Source organism: Saccopteryx bilineata, chromosome 10 (assembly GCF_036850765.1).
Source record: "Saccopteryx bilineata isolate mSacBil1 chromosome 10, mSacBil1_pri_phased_curated, whole genome shotgun sequence".
Lineage (NCBI taxonomy): Eukaryota > Metazoa > Chordata > Mammalia > Chiroptera > Emballonuridae > Saccopteryx > Saccopteryx bilineata.
In genome coordinates this window covers 60,043,166-60,063,925 of record NC_089499.1, presented here as the reverse complement: position 1 = coordinate 60,063,925, position 20,760 = coordinate 60,043,166, and the positions used below count along the sequence as shown (strand labels likewise).

At 39.7% G+C, this 20,760-nt stretch overlaps 2 non-coding genes across 2 annotated transcripts; one reads left to right on the top strand and one right to left on the bottom strand.

Annotated features, from left to right (window-relative positions):
• Nucleotides 1–10,090: 10,090 nt before the first annotated feature.
• Nucleotides 10,091–10,166, bottom strand: TRNAD-GUC (transfer RNA aspartic acid (anticodon GUC)). Its single transcript has one exon. It is a non-coding gene; the product is annotated as a tRNA-Asp (tRNA).
• Nucleotides 10,167–11,450: 1,284 nt separating this feature from the next.
• Nucleotides 11,451–11,526, top strand: TRNAI-GAU (transfer RNA isoleucine (anticodon GAU)). Its single transcript has one exon. It is a non-coding gene; the product is annotated as a tRNA-Ile (tRNA).
• Nucleotides 11,527–20,760: the final 9,234 nt, after the last annotated feature.

The window sequence follows — 20,760 nt, the reverse complement described above, 5'->3', positions numbered from 1 at the left end:
GGACTGTCCCTATTTCTTACTGGACCTGGCCTTTGTAGATAGACATGATAAGGTTGGAGGTGATGGGACCAACCAGGAGGAATGGGGCCCAAACAGTCATATTTTCTCATTTGGGAGACTTGACACAATGATCATGAAGATGCAATTTATAAGCACAAAACTAAAAAAAATAAAATATAACACCTGAAACCGAGGGATGCCACAAAGAACTAGTCACATGTGTTTTAGTCGCTATTGAGACATGGCAAAAAAAAAGGATACAAAACCTGAATGCTTTACACAGGGATATCACAGGAAAAGTGGAATTTTAAGCAACCTCAAGATTTGAAGATTAAAATTGGTAAAATATTATGTCTGGGGTAAATGTTTGTATCACTGAATAATTCCTTATCCTGAAATAGAATTACCCCTGACAGAACAATAAAGCCTCTGCTTATAGATCAATAAACTTCAAGGTTATAGTTGAGTAGGGTGCAAAAAGTAAAGCTAAAGCATTAAGAGAAATTTAAATAACTCAAGCGTGTGAGAATAAAAACCATGCTTTGGTAAACAAGAGTCAAGTTTATATGCATTTTTAAAAAATGCTCCCTTGAGACTTCAGTCATTTTAATAATTGTTGTATAAAAGCTAATGTTTTAGCTAAGAGGGAAAAAAGTGAGTTGAATTTTCCAGCTGCATGTCTGCTTGGCTTGGGCTTGTCAGGGACAGTAGGAGAAGAGGTTGATAAAAGTACAAATCAACAAAAGCAGTGTTGTCTTTCAGGCCTGGGAAGCTACTAGTGGCTGGCTGGCTGGCTGGTTACATTTACGATGATCTATCTAGAGCACAGTCGGAAAAGGGCAGACTGACAGTTTCCCTTCACCACTCCTACCCTGGGAGAGTACCCTATGAAAGGAACACATCTAAAACCAGGACCTGAACAACGCTTTGGGGGGATGAGATTGTTTCATTTCACTATCTTTGAAACTGTCACCAGAAATCCAGACATATGATACCAGAGATTTTTTTTTTTAAGCTGAAAGAATTGATTCCTGGATGTTGCCTAGCTCTTCCTTCATGGGGCTTGAGGTCACTAGCCAATGCAATATAAGAGTGTGATTGATGGCAATGGTATCATATATTATAATAATAAAAGATGTTACTGATACCATAAGAGCTATTTTTATCTTGTTCTTCCCTTATTTTTCATCTGTATCAGTGTGGTTTATGTAAACCTGACACATTTGTGTATGTGAAACAGATGCAGGGTAAAGCACAGTTGTGTCTATTTGAGCCATATTTTTTTAATCATAGACATGATTTATGAAAATGTTCTTTGCATATGAGTTTTTTCTTTCTCTCTCAAACAAAACACAGTAATTATAAATCTAACATTCAATTTTTCTAGTACTTAGAGAGCTAGAAGAAGTAAAAAAATTTTTTTTAAGTTGCTTTGCCTAATCTGTCTTCATTAGGTGTTGTAAGAAAAACAGTATGTGGCTTTTCTGCAGATGCAAATTAGAATTTTAGAAAAAAAGTTCCTATTCAAATGCATGATGTGGAAATAGCCCTTTCAACCATACAGAGCCACATCCTCTAAAACTCTCTCCTCCTGAGATCCAAGCTGCTGCTTTCTCTGCAGTCTTATCGTGAATGGCACAAAGAAATTTAGGGTCTTTTTACAACCTCCATCCTTAAAGAAGTAACCCTCAAAGTGAGTTTCCATGAGAAAAATTTTGAATCCAAATGCTCTTTTAACTACAAATGTCCCATTCATTATCTATCAGATATCTCAGACCTACAACCTAGGAGTTTGCTCCATCACCCCCAAGTCTAACCCGTGACCATGGGTTGTATGGAGTTTATCTCTTTAATGTTTTCACAACCTATCTAATTCTCTACACTGTACACCCTAGACCAAATCACAGCCATCTCCCTCCTGGATAGAGACTAGTCCTTACCCAATTCCCCAAAATATACTCTTGCTCTTCTTTAGCACTTTTTCTTCTGCAGCCAGTAAAATGTGAAGGACAAGTAGAGGAAATAGTTATCAGACCTTGGCAAGACCTGTGACTGTAGGAAAGGGCCACCTGCCAGAAATTGTGGCCTTCAGTGGAATGAATAAGTTATAATGGATGAAGAACTATCTCTCTCTCTTTCCCTGTCTCCATATCCTCCTAGCGCCTTCCATTGACTGAACCAACTCAAATGTAGACAGTAGGAAGGCCAAGGGGATGAACTGTATAGGGGTCACCTGCTGGAGTACAGAGCGGGATGGAGAAAGGTAGAGAAACGCAGGGAATGTTCCACATGCAGCTACTCTGCTTCTCACCCGTCCAGGGGCACCCTGTTGCCTGTACCTACTATCCTATCTCAAACAGAGAGAAGTCAAAGTGTTAGAATTTTAAAAACATTATAGTTTTCTTACTTTTCCTAGCTATAGTACGAAGTTGATGCCAAGACCCGTTTTTTATAAGAAGATCTTCTGAGATTAGCACATTGTTCAAATGAATGTTGTTAAATTAATGTTAAAGAGCTTGTAGGTGGTCTCTGCAATCGTGTTTATGTAGCTGCTTTCAGCTTTCCCACATCTCTTTCATTATAGCCTGTGCAAAATCCCAGTGTCCCACCAGGCCCACCAGGCCCGCCCGAATGGTCCTAATTCTGAGTTCCTTACCATCTGCAGAGCTGGCCTGTCACTGGATTCATGCAAACACAGTTAATTGTTGGTTGTAGCTTACCTCTTACTCTTTATAAAGAGGTGGATGTTTGCAATACTATTTCTGAATTAATGTGTGCATTTACTATGCAAATGTGAGCATCACTTTAAAAGCACACTTTTACAGGAAACAACTCTCTCTTTTTCTGTCACCTTGTTCCTTTTCTCCTTTTACCCTTCTTTCCAGCCCTCTCCTGTTGCCTCTCTCCCCTCTTCTTTCTTTTTTGTTCTTTCATATTTTCTCCCCTTAGATTATTTTTAATCTTTTACTGAGAATATCTTAATTTCTCTTTTAAAAAGTATAATAAAAATATTACCCATAGTTCTGGCCCTTGAAATGAACTCCTATTCACACACAGCATATCTGATTCTAGTCTTTTTCTATTGTTAAAGAAAGAATGTTCAGCCGAAGAAAGTCTTACGAGAGTTTATTTGAGCCAAATTGACAATTGCCTGGAAAATGCTTCAGAGAATGGCATTAGACATTAGAATCAAAGGGGGAGTGATAAAGGGGAAGGTTACATGAAATCCATTAGTGTTATATTATGGAGGCAGGAAAAAGCAAAGTGGGGGATCTCCGGGATTGAATAAAAAGTAAAACAAAGAAACACATTCTTCTTTTCCATTGGGAGATGTAGAATAGTTAACAATGAACATTTACAGCAAGATTGTATAGGCAGGGGACAAGATGAGAGTGAGGTTCTGGGGTCTCCTGCTCTGGTGGAAGGGTATGCCCTGGGAGGACTGGAGAGAAGAGGACTTCTCTGACATTCCAAGGGTACATTATTTTAGATGCAGAAAGACGATAGGCTCAGTTAGAGTGAAGATTGACCTTTGTCAAGAATGATACTACCAAGGCTGTGAGTATTGCCATGACTTGCTTTTAGTTAGGGAGTTTTATGTTCAGATGATCCTATGTGGTTACTTTAGGTCTCTGAGTCTGTGAGGCCCACCATGCAGGCCTGCCCTGAGCTTGTCAGGTTTGGTATGTGGCCCCTTTATTATCTACACTACCACAGGATATTATAAGAAAACCCTTTTTGTCTGGTTTAGCAAAAAACCTAATATTATTTAGTGCCTGTTTTCTTGAGGTCACTATTACTAGGCCATCTATGTGGGACTAGGTAGGTGAGGATGGGTTTTGCAAACTGTAACCCCTTGTTGGAAGGTAGAAAAGAGCAGGCAATTGGGAAGCTGAACTGAAAGTCTGAGAAGTGAGAAGTGGAAATAGGGAGAAAAATCTGCTGGATATTTGTGAGCAGCTGTAATTATAGCCTTAGCCTCAGTTCCCTCCCTTGGATGTGACTTCTCTTAACCCTATGGCAAGTGAGCATGTGTTTTAGCTCGTCCCCCACAAGGGTTTTCATAGCTTGCCTGGAGACTTTTGGGACATGGAGAGGAGATCTGGACAAAACAGGGCTGTGGCTTTGGTAGGCCCAGGGGAAGGGGACTGCTCTGAGCACAGCACTCCCAGAACTTGCCTCCTTCGAACTAGATGCAGGCCGGTAGTGAGGGTTCCAGTCTGCCATGGATGTTGGGACTCTAAAGGGAGACTCTGTATGGGGTGAACACCACCAGGGCCCCAGGGGAAAGTGCGATACAGCCAGCGGGGAGACCTTGGCCTGATAAAAGAGCTGGAGAGGAGAGCTCTCCTGTCATGGAGGAAATGCCATGCAAGCCGACTCTCTCAAAAGGGCTGCCTTTAAACATCTGCCACGGCCAGACAAAGCCAATGTCCCATTAAACTCATGTTGATCCGGAAGGATCTTCCCTGCCTTTTCTCTGCCCTTACTGCCACCAGGGCGGGGAAGAGTCAGGAACCCAGTGACAGAGGGCAGGAAGTCACAAGCAAGACAGGACATAAAGAAGGATCTGCATGCTTCTTCCCGCATTAGAGGTCCCAACCCGAGGCAGCCTGTGCTGCAAACGGGTGAAGCTTTGACTTTCAGTGGTATTTTGGTTATTCTATAAAAATGTACATTACTTATCAAAGTGACATAATTTCTGAAACTATAAGTGACAAGAGAATATTTTGTGGTCTCAGACAAGAAAATGTATGGGACTGTCTCTAGAATTTTTCAAGGGGTGAAAAAGACTTGGTCCCATAAAATAAGTTTAAATTGGCAAGTGGGGAAAAGAGTAGACTTGTGTGTTGGCATATAATTGAGCCGTAACTCTCTATGAATGTACTGATTTGTGTACATATTACATGTGTATGTGTCTTTAAAAATACAAAAATTATATATGAATTTGCCACTCCCCCCAAAATTAAGGCATTGTAGTTAATCCTAAACCCCTTTAATCCCTGCCCCCTGCCCTGTTTTCAGCCACACACCCCACCCCCACCCTGCTCTATGCTGTGAAATTATACCTTCGATTCCTTTAGGACACTTAACTATGTAAAGTTTTCTTTTTCCCTTTATTTCTTATTTCCTGTCATTTGATCCTTATGGCAATACCTGGTATTTGCTTAGCCTTAGAGCAACGTAGAATGTGAACCCTACTGTACAGAGGGGAAGGCTGAGTCTCATAGATTTTATAGATGTTATGTGTCCATGTGCTCAAATTTGCTTAGTAGCATCAAGTGCTCTTACCTTGGCCAAGTTGCTATCATGAGAACGAATTTTTAAGCAGCCTCTCCCTCAAGGACATCGGGTTTATCTTTCTCTCTTTCCTCCCCTCCTCCCTATACTCATCTTCTGGAGAAGAGTCTTTGTTTGCGTTGTTGGTATGCTGACCCTCTCTGCTTCCCCCGCATGCCTTCCCTGTTAATGGAAGGGCTGGCATCCCTGCACCTTAGTCATGGCCAATTCATGTTAGTGTACCAGGTCAGCCAAGCCAACATTTACTCAGGCTCAAAGCCATTGGGCAGAGTCTTTTACAACATCAACAATGGCAGCCAATGAGGAGGCTTATTTAGTTCAAGTTCATTGCCTTTTGGCATTGGTGCCCAAGGTCTTGGGGTGGTTCCATGGCATTCCTTTGTAAGGTACAATGACCACTTCTTGGGCAGCATGGGAGTCCCGCAATTCATGTGAGGCCAATTGGTGTCATTTCATTTGGCACTTAAGCTGGAAGTCACCCCTGGGCTTCTCAGGATTTGGATTCTTCACCTTGTGGCTCAGAGTAGGGAATTCCACATTAAACAGCCCATTGCACATGGCTGTTTAAAGGAGAGAGGCTGTAAAATGCATACTGGGAGTATTCAGAGGAAATTTGTTCAAGTTGTTACCTTCCTTTCTTGCCTTTTGGAATTCAACTCAAAATTTTAACCAGTTGAGGAACTATAGAATCCATAGTTATGATTTCATAAAACATTTCATTAAACCAAATGTATCATCTGGAACTGGGGAAATCAGGACAGGGGTCACCCCTGCTCCAATGTACCACCCAGGCCACTCTTTGGCTGAATTCATTTGCTTCTTCCATACAATCAATTTATTTAAAAAAAAAAAAGAGTGAAATGTGAATTTCCCCTTCATTGAATAACCAAGCTACTTAACTGATAAACTTGTGGTTGGGGAATCCTAGGATTGTCAAAATGCTATTGTTTTTACCAGCAAAGCTTTGGAGTCAGTCCTCAGTCTGAATTCTGGATTTAATACATTCTATAAGTGAGAACTTGGCCACATAGTAATTGCTTCTTCAGAATAGGAAGCTGAGAGTATGGTGAAGAGACAGATTCTGGAAGAAAACAGCTGGGTGAGAACCTCAGCTCCCCCACTTACTAAATACGTGGTTTAGGCAAAGCACTTAAATTCTCTGTGCTACAGTTTCCTATCTGTACAGTGGTATAAAATAGCACTTAACTTCAACAAAGTTTCAGGATACAAAAACCAACACAGAAAATCAGTGGTATTTTTGTATATTACCAATAAACAATCTGAAAAGAAAATTGAGAAAACAATTGATTTATAACAGCATAAATATACTTAGGACTAAACTTAAAGAAACCAAAGACTTATATAATGAAAACTATAAAATATTGTTGAACTTAAAGAAAACACAAATAACTGGATTTCTGTCATAGATTAGAGGACTTAATATTGCTAAGATGTTAATATTACCCAAAGTGTTCTATAAATTCAGTGCAATCCCTATCAAAATCCTAATTTTTTGGCAAAAATAGAAAAATCCATCCTAAAATTTATATGGAATCTGAAGGGATCCCCAAATAGCCAAAACAATGTTGAAGGACGAAGTTGGAGGTCTCACACCTCCTGATTTAAAACCTTACTACAAAGCTATAGTAATTAACACAATATGGTACTGAATAAACACATAGAAACCAATTTAATAGACTAGAGAGCCCCCCCAAATTCTTGCATTATGATCAAATGATTTTCAACATAGGTCCCAAGATCATTCAATGGAGAAAAGACAGTTTTTTGTTTTGTTTTGTTTTATCAACAAAAGATGTGAAAGTTTGATATTTGCATGCAGAAGTATGCAGTTGTACTCTTACCTTACACCATATACAAAAGAAAAAATCAAAATGGGTTCAAAGACCTAAATGTGGAAGCTAAAAGTATAAAACTGTCAGAAGAAAACAGAAGAAACACTTCACAACATCAAATTTGGCAATGATTTTTTAGATATGATATCAAAAACACAAGCAAGCAACAACACCAACAAAAATAGATAAATTTACAATAGCCAAAGGTAGAAATAACCAAAGTATTGATCAACAAATGAATAAATAAATTAAATGTGTATATACATATGATATAATATTATTCCTCCTTAAAAAGGAATAAAATTATGATAAATGCTATAAAATATACAAATCTTGAAGGCATTATAACAACTATAAAAAGCCAGACACAAAAGGAAAATACTGTATGGTTACACTTATATGAAGTACCAAGAGTAACTAGATTTACAGGGACAATTATAGTGGTTCATGGACTGGAGGTATGGGGGTATAGGGAATTATTGTTTAATGAGTGTGGAATTTCAATTTGGGAGGATGAAAATAGTTCTGGAGAGAGATGGTGGTGATCTTTGCACATCAATATGAACTATATACCTAAAGGGTTGAAATGGTATGTTTATTTATCATAATAAAAAAATAGCACTTGAGAGAAATGGTGACATGAGGAATGCTCCCAATACCTCTCCCTGAAACTTAAACAAATTCAACAACTAGAGACAGCAAAACAATCTCAGGAGCATCTGAAATACCCATACATCAAACAAAGGTACTATTGGGTGAAAAGGTGGCTGAATATATAATCCACTCTGAAGGAAATAAGATGGAGAATGGAGTATTCCACTTTCCTCACTGACCTGAGCAAGGGCTGCTTTCACTTGGAACTGAGAGAAAGCAAAGGCTGGGGGTGTGGAAAAAGCTGGACTAGGGCAGGGACATTCAAGCCAAGGAAAGAGTATGCCCACAGCTCAGCCCACATGGAGCTAATGCCAGCGGCAGACCCCAGCAGAGGTGGGAGAGCAGTTGCCTTGTTTACTCCCAGTATCCTGGTCAGCAAGCGTGGGCAGTGTGCAAGTGGATCCACCTGGTGCTTTGGGCATTCCCGGATAGAGGGGCTGGGTCAGAGACTGTCAGTAGTGACCCTCTGTGTGGGCTGTGACCAGAGTTTCTGAATAATCCTGGCTTCCCAAACAACAGCGCATGGGAAGTGCATGAAAGCTGGTTTCCCTACATCCAGACCTGTCTGGGTGTGGCACCTCCACCAGCCATACAAGCTAACAAAGCACACTCTTGGGGAAGAGAACCGTGGAAGTGGTGGGGGAAAGGGCACGCAAGCAGCTTGCAGACAGCCCCTGGAGAGCAGACCTGCAGAGTGCTGAGGCATACTAGACATGCCCAAAGGCTCATAGAAAGACACCTGAAAGTCAGTTGGCTCCCAGCTCTGCCTGATTACACTGGAGGCTCTGGCTGGCAAAGCCTTACCCAGAACCCTGCTTTGGAGGGGATAGAGGAGGGATTTGTCAGCTCTTAAGCCTCGTGCTCTCCAGGCAGTGGTTGGAGCAACTTCACAGCTAGGTCCTAGGCTGCTGGTTCAGGAAGGAGAGATTTGGGGAGAGGCTCCAGGAAAACGGACTCTCCCGTTGTCGGCGGAGCCTGCAAACGCTAATGAGCCCCACCTATCAATGGGACCGAGGCCTAGTTTATGTCATCACCATAGCGACACAACAGCAAATCTCTGCCTAAGAGTGCCACAGGGGCAGAACCTGGGGTACAGCACCACAAGCCAAAAGGAGAGAGAAGAAAGAAAAAGGAAGAAGATAACTTCTCAAAATCAGGAAAAATTCACAGTCTTTATAACTTTACATTTTTTCTTGTATTTTTTATTCTTTTTTTTCTTCCACTTTGATCATTTTAATTCTCTTTCCATTTTATTCTTTTCTTTTAATTTTGAATGTTATTACCCATAGGTGTTACATTTCCCTTTTTTTTTCCATAAGTGTTACATTCCAAAAAACTTAACTCAATTTTTATTCTCTCTCTCTTTTTGTTTCTTCTTTTCTCTTTCACCTTTTCTCTCATTCGAATCTCACTCACAAAAAAATTATTTTATTCTGGATTCAAATTTTTTCTTTGTGGCATTTTGTGTGCTTTTTACTTTGTTCTTTATCTCTTTAACATTTCCCCCAACTCTGGCTCTCCATTCTATAGTTTTTGTGCGACTTAACACAATAGAATTTTCATTTTTCACTGTACTTTTTCTTTTTTCCTTTTTTTCTTTTCTTTTACACTATTTCTCTCATTCAACCATCATTTATAAACAAATTATTTTATTCTTGATCCAAATTTTTTTCTTGTGGTATTTTGTGGGTTCTTGTCTCGTTTTTTGCCTCTTTGTCACTCCCCACCCAAGCCAAGCCCTCCATTCTACATATTTTTGTTCCATTTAGCACAATAGAATTTTCAGTTTTTCACTACATTTTCTCAAAAAAAATTTTTTTTATCAGCTGTTATTAGTGTTATTAACAACAACACTCTCAAATGCCATTGAAGAAAAAGAAATCAAATATCATGGATACAAAAGACAATGATGTAGCTCAGATAGATGAGGAAAAGTCTATAGAAAAAATTTTCAATAGCTTAGAAACCTTGGAGTTAAATGAAAAAGAATTTTTTTTTGTATTTTTCTGAAGTCTGAAATGGGGAGGCAGTCAGACACACTTCCGCTCACGCCCGACCGGGATCCACCCGGCATGCCCACCAGGGGGCGATGCTCTGCCCATCTGGGGCATTGCTCTGTTGCAACCAGAGCCATTCTAGTGCCTGAGGCAGAGGCCATGGAGCCATCCTCAGCACCCAGGCCAACTTTGCTCCAGTGGAGCCTTGGCTGCGGGAGGGGAAGAGAGAAACAGAGAGGAAAGAGAGGGGGAGGGGTGGAGAAGCAGATGGGCGCTTCTCCTGTGTGCCCTGGCCGGGAATTTAACCCAGGACTCCTGCATGACAGGCCGATGCTCTACCACTGAGCCAACCAGCCAGGGCTTAAATGACAAAGAATTTAAAATTGAAGTCCTAAAAATACTCAGGGATATACAAGACAGCACAGAAAGGCAATTTAGGGAGCTCAAAAAACAATTCAATGAACAGAAAGAATACTTCACCAAGAAAATTGAAACTATGAAAACGAATTAAACAGACATGAAAAACTCAATTCATGAACTGAAAAACGAGGTAACAAGCTTAGCCAATAGAACATGCCAGATAGAGGAGAGAATTAGTGACATAGAAGACAGGCAACTAGAGGTACTACAGAGAGAAGAGGAGAGAGACTCCTGAATTAAAAAAAAATGACATAGCCCTACAAGAATTGTCTGACTCCATCAGAAAGAGCAACATAAGAATAATGGGTATATCAGAAGGAGAATAAAGAGAAAATGGAATGGAGAACATATTCAAACAAATAATAGATGAGAACTTCCCAATCCTGTGAAAGAACTAAAGCCTCGAATTCAAGAAGCAAACAGAACACTGGGTTATCTTAATCCTAACAAGCCTACTCCAAGGCACATCATAATGAAATTGTCACAAACCAGTGACAAAGGAAAAATTCTCAAGGCAGCCAGGAAAAAGAAGAATACAACATATAAAGGAAGGCCCATTAGATTATCAACAGATTTCTTAGCAGAAAGCTAGAAGAGAGAAGAGAGTGAACCTCAATATTTAAAGTTCTGAAAGAGAGGACCTTCCAGCCAACAATACCCATCAAAGCTATCCTTCAAATATGAAGGAGAAATAAAGACATTCACAGATACAGAAAAGATGAGGGAATTTATCACCAGAACCCCCCCACTTCAGGAAATACTAAAGAGGGTTTTCTGACCAGACACAAAGAACAAAACTACCAGTAAAAGTTTCATCAAGATCGCAATAAAAATAAAATTATTCTGTGACAAAGAAACAAAAAAGGGGAGAGGACAAAGATTAACAATAGCAAAGGAGGATGGAGTGCAGAAGCACTCATGCAATAATGTACTACAATGAACGTGATATGTATGCTTTCCATTACTTAATGGTAACCACCCCTGAAAAAACCAACACAGCTTGAAAAAAGAAGTAACAGAGAAAGGAAGTATGGATTACAACCAAACAAAAACAAATGATAGAAAAATAAAAGAGAACCAAACAAGATACAAAACTATCAGAAAGCAATATATAAACTAGCAATAGGAAACCCTCAAATGTCAATAATTACACTAAATATAAATGGATTGACCTCACCAATAAAAAGACACAGAGTAGCAAAATAGATTAAAAAAGAAAATCCAAGCCCTGGCCGATTGGCTCAGTGGTAGAGCGTCGGCCTGATGTGCAGGAGTCCCAGGTTCAATTCCCGGCCAGGGCACACAGGAGAAGCACCCATTTGCTTCTCCACCCCTCCCCCTCTCCTTGCTCTCTGTCTCTCTCTTCCACTCCCACAGCCAAGGCTCCATTGGAGCAAAGTTGGCCCAGGCGCTGAGGATGGCTCTATGGCCTTTGCCTCAGGTGCTAGAATGGCTCTGGTTACAACAGAGTGATGCCCCAGATATGCAGAGCATCACCCCCTGGTGGACGTGCTGGGTGGTTCCCAGTCAGGTGTATGCAGGAGTCTGTCTGACTGCCTCCCCATTTCCAACTTCAGAAAAATACAAAAAAAAAAAAAAAAAAGAAAGAAAAGAAAATCCAATTGTATGCTGCCTACAAGAAACACATCCAAGCTATAAGGATAAAAACAAATTCAAAGTGAAAGGTTGGAAAATAACCAGGGGTCTCCAAACTTTTTACACAGGGGGCCAGTTCACTGTCCCTCAGACCATTGGAGGGCTGCCAAATACAGTGGTCCTCTCACTGACCACCAATGAAAGAGGTGCCCCTTCCAGAAGTGCAGTGAGGGCTGGATAAATGGCCTCAGGGGGCCGCATTGCGGCCCACAGGCCGTAGTTTGGGGACGCCTGCTCCAAGCAAATATCCAAAAAAAGCAGGTGTAGCAATACTCATATCTAACAATGCTGACTACAAGACAGCAAAGGTAATCAGAGAAAAAAAATGATCATTTTATAATGATAAAGGGGACATTGAATCAAGAAGACATAGCACTTCTTAATATATATATGTACCAAACCAAGGCGCACCAAAATATATGACAGCTACTGACTGACCTAAAAACAAAAACCGACAAAAATGCAATCATACTTGGAGACCTCAGTACACCACTGATGGCTCTATATCGTTCATCCAAACAGAAAATCAATAAAGAAATATTGGTCTTAAATGAAACACTAGAACAACTGGATATGATAGACATCAACAGGACATTTCATCCCAGAGTATACATTTTTCTCTAGTGTATATGGAACATTCTCAAGAATTGAGCATATGTTGGGCCACAAAAATAATATTAACAAATTCAGAAAGATTGAAATTATACCCAGCATATTTTCTGATCATAAAGCCTTGAAATTAGAATTCAACTGCAAAAAAGAGGTAAACAAACCCACAAAAATGTGGAAACTAAATGACATACTTTTAAAAAATGAGTGGGTCAAAGAAGAAATAAGTGCAGAGATCAAAAGATACATACAGGTAAATTAAAATAACAATACAACATATCAGAATCTCTGGGATGCAGCAAAAGCAGTGATAAGAGGGAAGTTCATATTACTACAGGCCTATATGAACAAACAAGACAGAGCCCAAGTAAACCACTAAACTTCACATCTTAAGGAACAAGAAAAAGAAGAACAAAGAAAACCCAAAATCAGCCGAAGAAAGGAGATAATAAAAATCAGAGCAGAAATAAATGCAATAGAGAACAGAAAAACTATTAAAAAATTAATAAAACAAGGAACTGGTTCTTTGAAAAGATCAACAAAATTGACAAACCCTTGGCAAGACTCACCAAGGAAAAAAGAGAAAGGACTCATATTAACAAAATCAAAAATGAAAAAGGAGAAATCACCACAGATATTATAGATATACAAAGAATTATTGTAGAATACTATGAAAAACTATATGCCACCAAATTTAACAATATAGAAGAAATGGATAAATTTCTAGAACAATACAATCTTCCTAGACTGAGTCATGAAGAAGCAGAAAGCCTAAACAGACCCATAAGCAGGGAGGAAATAGAAACAACTATTAAAAACCTCCCCAAAGATAAAAGTCAAGGGCCAGATGGCTATACTAGTGAATTCTATCAAACATTCAAAGAAGACTTTGTTCCTATTCTACTCAGTCTTCCAGGAAATTGAAGAAGAAGCAATACTGGCAAACCCATTTTATGAGGCCAACATAACCCTCATATCAAAACCTGGCAAGGACGGCACACACACACACAAAAAAACAAACTAAGACCATTATCTCTAATGAATACAGATGCTAAAATACTAAACAAAATACCAGCAAATCAAATATAACAACACATTAAAAAATAATTCATTATGATCAAGTGGGATTCATCCCAGAATCATAAGGATGGTTCAACATACATAAAACAGTTAACGTAATACACCATATCAACAAAACAAAGAACAAAAACCATATGATCTTATCAATAGATGCAGAAAAGGCATTTGATAAAATACAACATCATTTTATGTTTAAAACACTTTAACAAAGTGGGTATAGAAGGAAAATATCTCAATATAATAAAGGCGATCTACGATAACCCATCAGCTACCATCATATTAAATGGCATAAAACTTAGGACTTTTCCCCTAAAATCAGGAACAAGACAAGGTTGTCCACTCTCTCCACTCTTATTCAACGTAGTGAATAAGAGCCAGAGCAATCAGACAAGAGAAAGAAATAAAAGGCATTCATATTGGGAAAGAAGAAGTCAAGTTTTCACTTTTTGCAGATGATATGATCTTGTACATCAAAAACCCCAAAGACTCCACAAAAAGACCACTAGAAACAATAAACCAATACAGTAAGGTCACAAGATACAAAATTAATATACAAAAGTAAATTGCCTTCCTATATGTCAACAATGAAACATCAGAAAATGAGCTCAAAAAAATAATCCTCTTCATGGTTGCAACAAAAAAATAAAATACCTAGGAATAAACATAACAAAGAATGTAAAGGATCCATATAATGAAAACTACAAAGCATTGTTAAAGGAAATCAAAAAATATATAATGAAATGGAAAAATATTCCTTGTTCTTGGATAGGAAGAATAAATATAGTCAAAATGACTATATTACCCAAAGCGATATACAAATTTAATGCAATTCCCATCAAAATTCCAATGTCATTTTTTAAAGAAATGGAACAAAAAATCATCAGGTTTATATGGAACTATAAAAAAACCCAAATAGCCAGAGAAATCCTAACGGAAAAGAACAAAGCTGGGAGCATCACAATTCCTGACTTAAAATTATATTATAGAGCCATGTTAATCAAAACAACATAGTATTGGCAAAAAAAATAGACACTCAGACCAAAGGAACAGAATAAAAAGCCCAGAAATAAAACATGTATATGGTCAAATAATTTTTGATAAAGGGGCCAACAGCATACAATGGAGAAAGGAAAGCCTCTTCAACAAATGGTGCTGGGAAAACTGGAAAACTACATGCAAAAGAATGAAACTCGACTACAGTTTGTCCCCTTGAACTAAAATTAATTCAAAATGGATCAAAGACCTAAATATAAGATCTGAAACAATAAATTACATAGAAGAAGACATAGGTAGTAAACTCATGGACCTTGATTACAAAGAGCACTTTATGAATTTGACTCCAAAGGCAAGGGAAGTGAAGGCAAAGATAAATGAATGGGACCATATCAGACTAAGAAGCTTTTGCACAGCAAGAGAAACTGAAAACAAAACAGACAGCCTACTAAATGGGAAATGATATTTTTAAACAACAGCTCAGAAAAGGGCCTAATATCCAAAATATACAAATAACTCATAAAACTTAACAACAAACAAACAATCCAATAAAAAATGGGAAGAGGACATGAACAGACACTTCTCCCAAGAAGAAATACGAATGGCCAACAGATATATAAAAAGATGCTCATCTTCATTAGCTATTAGAGAAATGCAAATCAAAACTGCAATGAGATACCACCTCACACCTGTTAGATTAGCTATTATCAACAAGACAGGTAATAACAAGTGTTGGAGAGGCTGTGGAGAAAAAGCAACCCTCATCCACTGTTGGTGGGAATGTAAAGTAGTACAACTACTATGGAAGAAAGTATGGTGGTTCCTCAAAAAAATTAAAAATAGAACTACCATATGATCCAACAATCCCTCTACTGGGAATATACCCCCATAACTCAAAAACATTGGTACGTAAAGACACATGCAGCCCCATGTTCATTGCAGCATTGTTCACAGTGGCCAAGACATGGAAACAACCAAAAAGCCCTTCAATACTGGATAAAGAAGATGTGGCACATATACACTATGGAATACTACTCAGCCATAAGAAATAATGACACCGGATCATTTACAACATGGATGGTCCTTGAAAACATTATACTGAGGGAAATAAGTAAATCAGAAAAAAACTAAGAACTATATGATTCCATAAAAAGGTGGGACATAAAAATGAGACTCAGGGACATGAACAAGACTGTGGTAGTTACTGGGGGTATGGAGGGGAAGAGAGTGGGTAGGGGAGAGGAGGGGCACAAAGAAAACCAGACAGAAGGTGACGGAAGACTATATGACTTTGGGTGATGGGTATACAACATAATCAAATGTCAAAATAACCTGGAGATATTTTCTCTGAACCTAAGTACCCTGATTGATTAATGTCACCTCATTAAAATTTTAAAAAAGTAGCACTTATGTGTAATGTTGTTAGGAGGATTAAGTTAATAGATCCAAAAAAAATCTAAAGTAAACTTCTGTAAAGGGCCTGAGCGTAATATTGCAGAGTTTGTGGGATATGTGGTCTCTGTTAAAACTATTAAATTCTACTATTTTAGCAGAAAAGCACTAACAAACAATTCTTGAAAAAATGTGCATGACTCTGTTCTACTAAAACTTTATTTATCAGAGCAGGTGGTGGACCAGATTTGGTCCATGGGTAGTAGTTTGCTGACCCTTGATTTAAAGCAATTAGAAGAGTTACTGGCACAGAATTAATGCTATTTATTTATTTATTTATTGGTTTCTATTTATTTATTTTTTAATTGAATGTATTGGGGTGACACTAGTTAACATAATTATATAGGTTTCAGGTACCCAATTCTTCAACACATCTCTGTATACTGTATTGTACATTCACCTTCCCAATTCAAGTCTTCATCTATCACCATTTGTCCCCCCGTACCTTCCTCACCTGCCCCCACTTCCCCAGCAATCACCCTACAGTTGTCTGTGTCCATGAGGGTTTTTTTGTCCTTTGCTCTATCCCTCTACCTCCCTCACCTCAACCCCACACTGACAGCTGTCAGCCTGCTCTCTATGTATGAGATCTTTTCTACTTCACTTTTTAGTTCATTTTGTTCTTTGAATTCCACATATGAGCAAGATCATATGGTAACTGTCTTTCTCTCACTGGATTATTTCACCTAGTATAATTATCTCCAGGTCCATCCATGCTGTTGCAAAAGGCATTGTTTCCTTTTTTTAATGGCCGTGGAGTATTCCATTGTGTACTTGTGCCACAGCTTTTTCTATTCATTCGTCCACTGATGGGCACTTGGATTGTTTCCAAATCTTGGCTATTGTAAATAACACTGCAATAAATGTAGGGGTGCATATATTCTTTGGAATTAGTGTTTTGAGATTCTTAGGATATATTCCCAGAAGTGGGTCCACGGTGCTATTTAAACATTACATATTGTTGCTACTACACAGGCTTACTGTGAGTAATTACATAAAATAATACATAAATGTGATTGGCACAGAGTTATGTACTATCTAATTTATGTTTTTTAAATCAAAATACACTGAGGATATGTCATGCCAGATGTGAAACCTAGATGCCAATCAGTACCCTGATATTTGCCTAACAAAAGTAAGGCAGAGTACAAGCATTCTGAATGAAATGTGAACATTTTTTTCATGAAGTAAATGCTCCACAGCTTTGATGGACCCTGCGTTTGAATGTGTGATATTGTTTTCATTGACTACCATTTCACCTCAACATTGAAATCATCACTGGCTACTGATGGGCCTTAGTGTTTTATTTGTGTAATGGTTCTCATGTGACCCTTGGACCAGCAGCTTCAGTATCCCTGGTAAGTTGTTAGCAGTGTACATTTTCAGTACGTCCACCTCCTAGCTCTACTGAATCAAGAAACAATGTCCCTACCCCTTACCCCCATAGGCAATTCTGATTCTGCCTAAGTTTAAGACCCACCGCTCTGTATAATGGTGTGATGATCTCCTCTCTGGCCTTGATAGAGTTGATGTTTGTGATTTGAAGGGACAAGCTGCTTTCCAACTCTGCCCTTACCCCCTCACACAAGGCTCAATGTACATACAATATTAGAAATGTGTCAAAGGGTAAGCACATCAAAGGGAAGGGTGGTTTATCCATATCTTTAGTGCTGTCACTGTGTTGACATATATATAAGTGACAGAAATGGTCACTCTGGTCTCACAAGAGCTTTTATGGCAATAGGCAGCTGTTGAAAAGATGCTCAGTGAACATGGAAGGGTGCTCAGTGGGGTGGAGCCTGTCAAGGGACACAGATAGGCACTGAGCAAACCTTCAAGTTCACACTCAAGTCTTAAAACAAATCTGACCCCAGTATGCCTTAGGCTGAAGGCTTCAGGACCCTCACCCACTGCTCATCTTGCCAACATCTGGGGAAACATCTTGCTCTTTGTTCTCCCTCTCTCTGAACTCGATCTTGTGGCAGTGTCTTCCCATTAGGAGGACCTTAGTGTGGAGAATTCTCTAGTTGGCCACAATTCTTGACATATGTCAAACACACTAAGAGACATTTCCCTCCTCTGCCATCAGGACCACTCCGGGCCATGCACATAGTTTCTGCATGACCACAACTCTCCCCAACAGCAGATGACTCCTCTAGTCATCCAGAGCACAGGCCTTCTGGTTCTTTTGCAGGGGCACATTGTTGGGAGGGCAGAGGAGCTGGAGACATCTGCTGCAATGAGTGACATGCAGTCTTGACTGAGCTGGAGTCAGGGCCCCTTAGGTGGTCGTGGAGTGGACCGTCTCCCAGGTAAACTGTGAGAGCACTGCAGTATGAACGTATCAGGCAATGCTGACAGGAAAGAATGTCAGCCTGCCCGGGCGTCTGCAACTCAACAACCCGGGCTCTGTGATTACAGGCAGCTTCCTGGCCAGCCTGTGGTAAACATCAGATCTCTGCTCCACTCCAGGATCAAACACAAGTCGTGAGGAGCAGTGCCTTTCCACTGGAGTCATCTTCTGCCTCATCCAAAACACTTCACATTTGGAAAAAGAAAACATACACTTTGAAGGCCTTCCCCTGACCCCTATCAAGATCCAAAAATCAGAGTGAGAAAAGAAAGAGGACTATTTGGACACTGACATTTGAATAGATTTCCCTTTAGGAGAGCTAAAAATTGCCGAGGGAGACAGCAGACACAAACTCACAAACACACACATACCAGTGATAAAACCAGCGGTTGTTACTTAGTTCTCCTGCATTATTTCTTGAACTTTGGTCTCACATGAGTTCCTGAGGGGTCTTCCAGATGTCTCTTTGTAATGGGATTCCACTGTGATTGGTTTTCACATATTATTATTGGTAGTTTTTGTTTTCTCTATTGTTATCGACATGTTCGAGGAATTTATATTAATGATTATATTGAAAACAAAATTCACAAAGCAGATATTGATTCATTAAGTCTCAGCTGATACAGTCTCCATTTTAGTGTGGAGACCCTGGACGGCAGGACCAGAATGTAGAGGGAGGCTCATCAATAAAAGAAAACTGGATCTAAACAGAATGAGCCCCACATCTCTCACTTGTGGGCAAAAAGTGGGTGCTAGTCACTCTGAACACTGCTCAGCACCAGCCGCTTGTCCCACTGGGGTGAGAGAGATGGGGTGTCGGCAATCATGGTGGGGAAGTCACGTAGCCCAAAATGAAGTTCATCAACAGAGCTGCTGCTAGTCTGAAAGGAATGAGGGGCCCCTGCGTTGTGTTCAGGACCTTCTGATCCACTGAATCTTCCTGTCTCTGGCTGGCTTGTGCTCCCGACTGGGGAGCATGATAGCTTTCATTTTTCTACTGAAAAAATAATAAATAGGACAAAGTTTAACTACAAATGGGAAAGCATGACCAAGAGCAATTAGTGCATATTTGACTAATAGAGTATCTTCCCCTCAGTGACTCTGACTAATGAAGAACAAACAGGCCTGAAGGCAAAGGGAAGGGCATCCAAGTGTTCAGGTTTTATCATCCCATCTCAGACATTACTGATTTATCACACGTCCCTGGTACTGGTGTTAAATGCTCACCTCTGCGCTGAGTGTTCTGAGAAATTCAGACACAAATATGCTGTGGTCAGTTTTCTGTTGGTCTTCTTGGAGAGAGACTTTTATAACTAACTTGCATAAAGTCTAGACTCCGAGCAAGCTTGGTGCGTGCCCTCACAAAGCACAGGGGGATGGGTAGGATTTGGGCCACAAGATAGGAGGAAAAGGTCCTCCAGGCAGAGGCAACAGCTCAAGCAAAGGCTTAGAGGTGGAAGTGGGCAGGAGGTGCTTGGTGAGCAGAGATGAGTCCAGAGTTGTTGAAGTGAAGTACATTAGGAGGCATGCCATTGGGCAAACAGGACAAGTTGGGAAGGTGGGTTTTATAGCCTTCGGAATGGGGAGCCTTAGAAGGTTCCTGAGCATGAGAATGATAAGATCAGATCTGTGTTTTTTGTTTTGTTTTGGTTTTTTTTATTTTATTTTATTATTTTTTTTATTATTAAATTTAATGCAGTGACATTGATAAATCAGGGTACATATGTTGGGAGAAAATATCTCTAGATTATTTTGACATTTGATTGTGCTGTATACCCCTCCCGCAAAGTTAAATTGTCTTGTCACCTTCTATCTGGTTTTCTTTGTGCCCCTCCCCTCCCCTAACCCCTCTCTCCTTCTTCACCCCATCCCCCCTCCCCCAACCCCCCGCCCCTGTTGCCATCACATTCTTGTTCATGTCTCTGAGTCTCATTTTTATATCCCTTCTATGTATGGATTCATCTCAGTTTTTTTTCTGATTTACTTATTTCACTCCGTATAATGTTATCAAGGTCCATCCATGTTATTGTAAATGATCCGATGTCATCATTTCTTATGGCTGAGTAGTATTCCATAGTATATATGTACCAAAGTTTTTTAATCCACTCGTCCTCTGACAGACACTTGGGCTGTTTCCAGATCTTCGCTATTGTGAACAATACTGCCACAAACATGCGGGTACGTGTTTTGAGAATGAAACCCATTGTAAAGTGTGAAGGGTGAACTGAGAGACGGGGAGGCTGGCAGTGGGCTGGCATCTGGAATGCCTGGATTGTTTTAAGCAAAACGGTACTGACTGCATTGGAGGCAGGAAAGGATCACACAGCTGACATGGGCATCACTGGGGGCAGGAGTTTTTGGTGGTGAGGGAAACAGGTGGCTGAGAGCCATG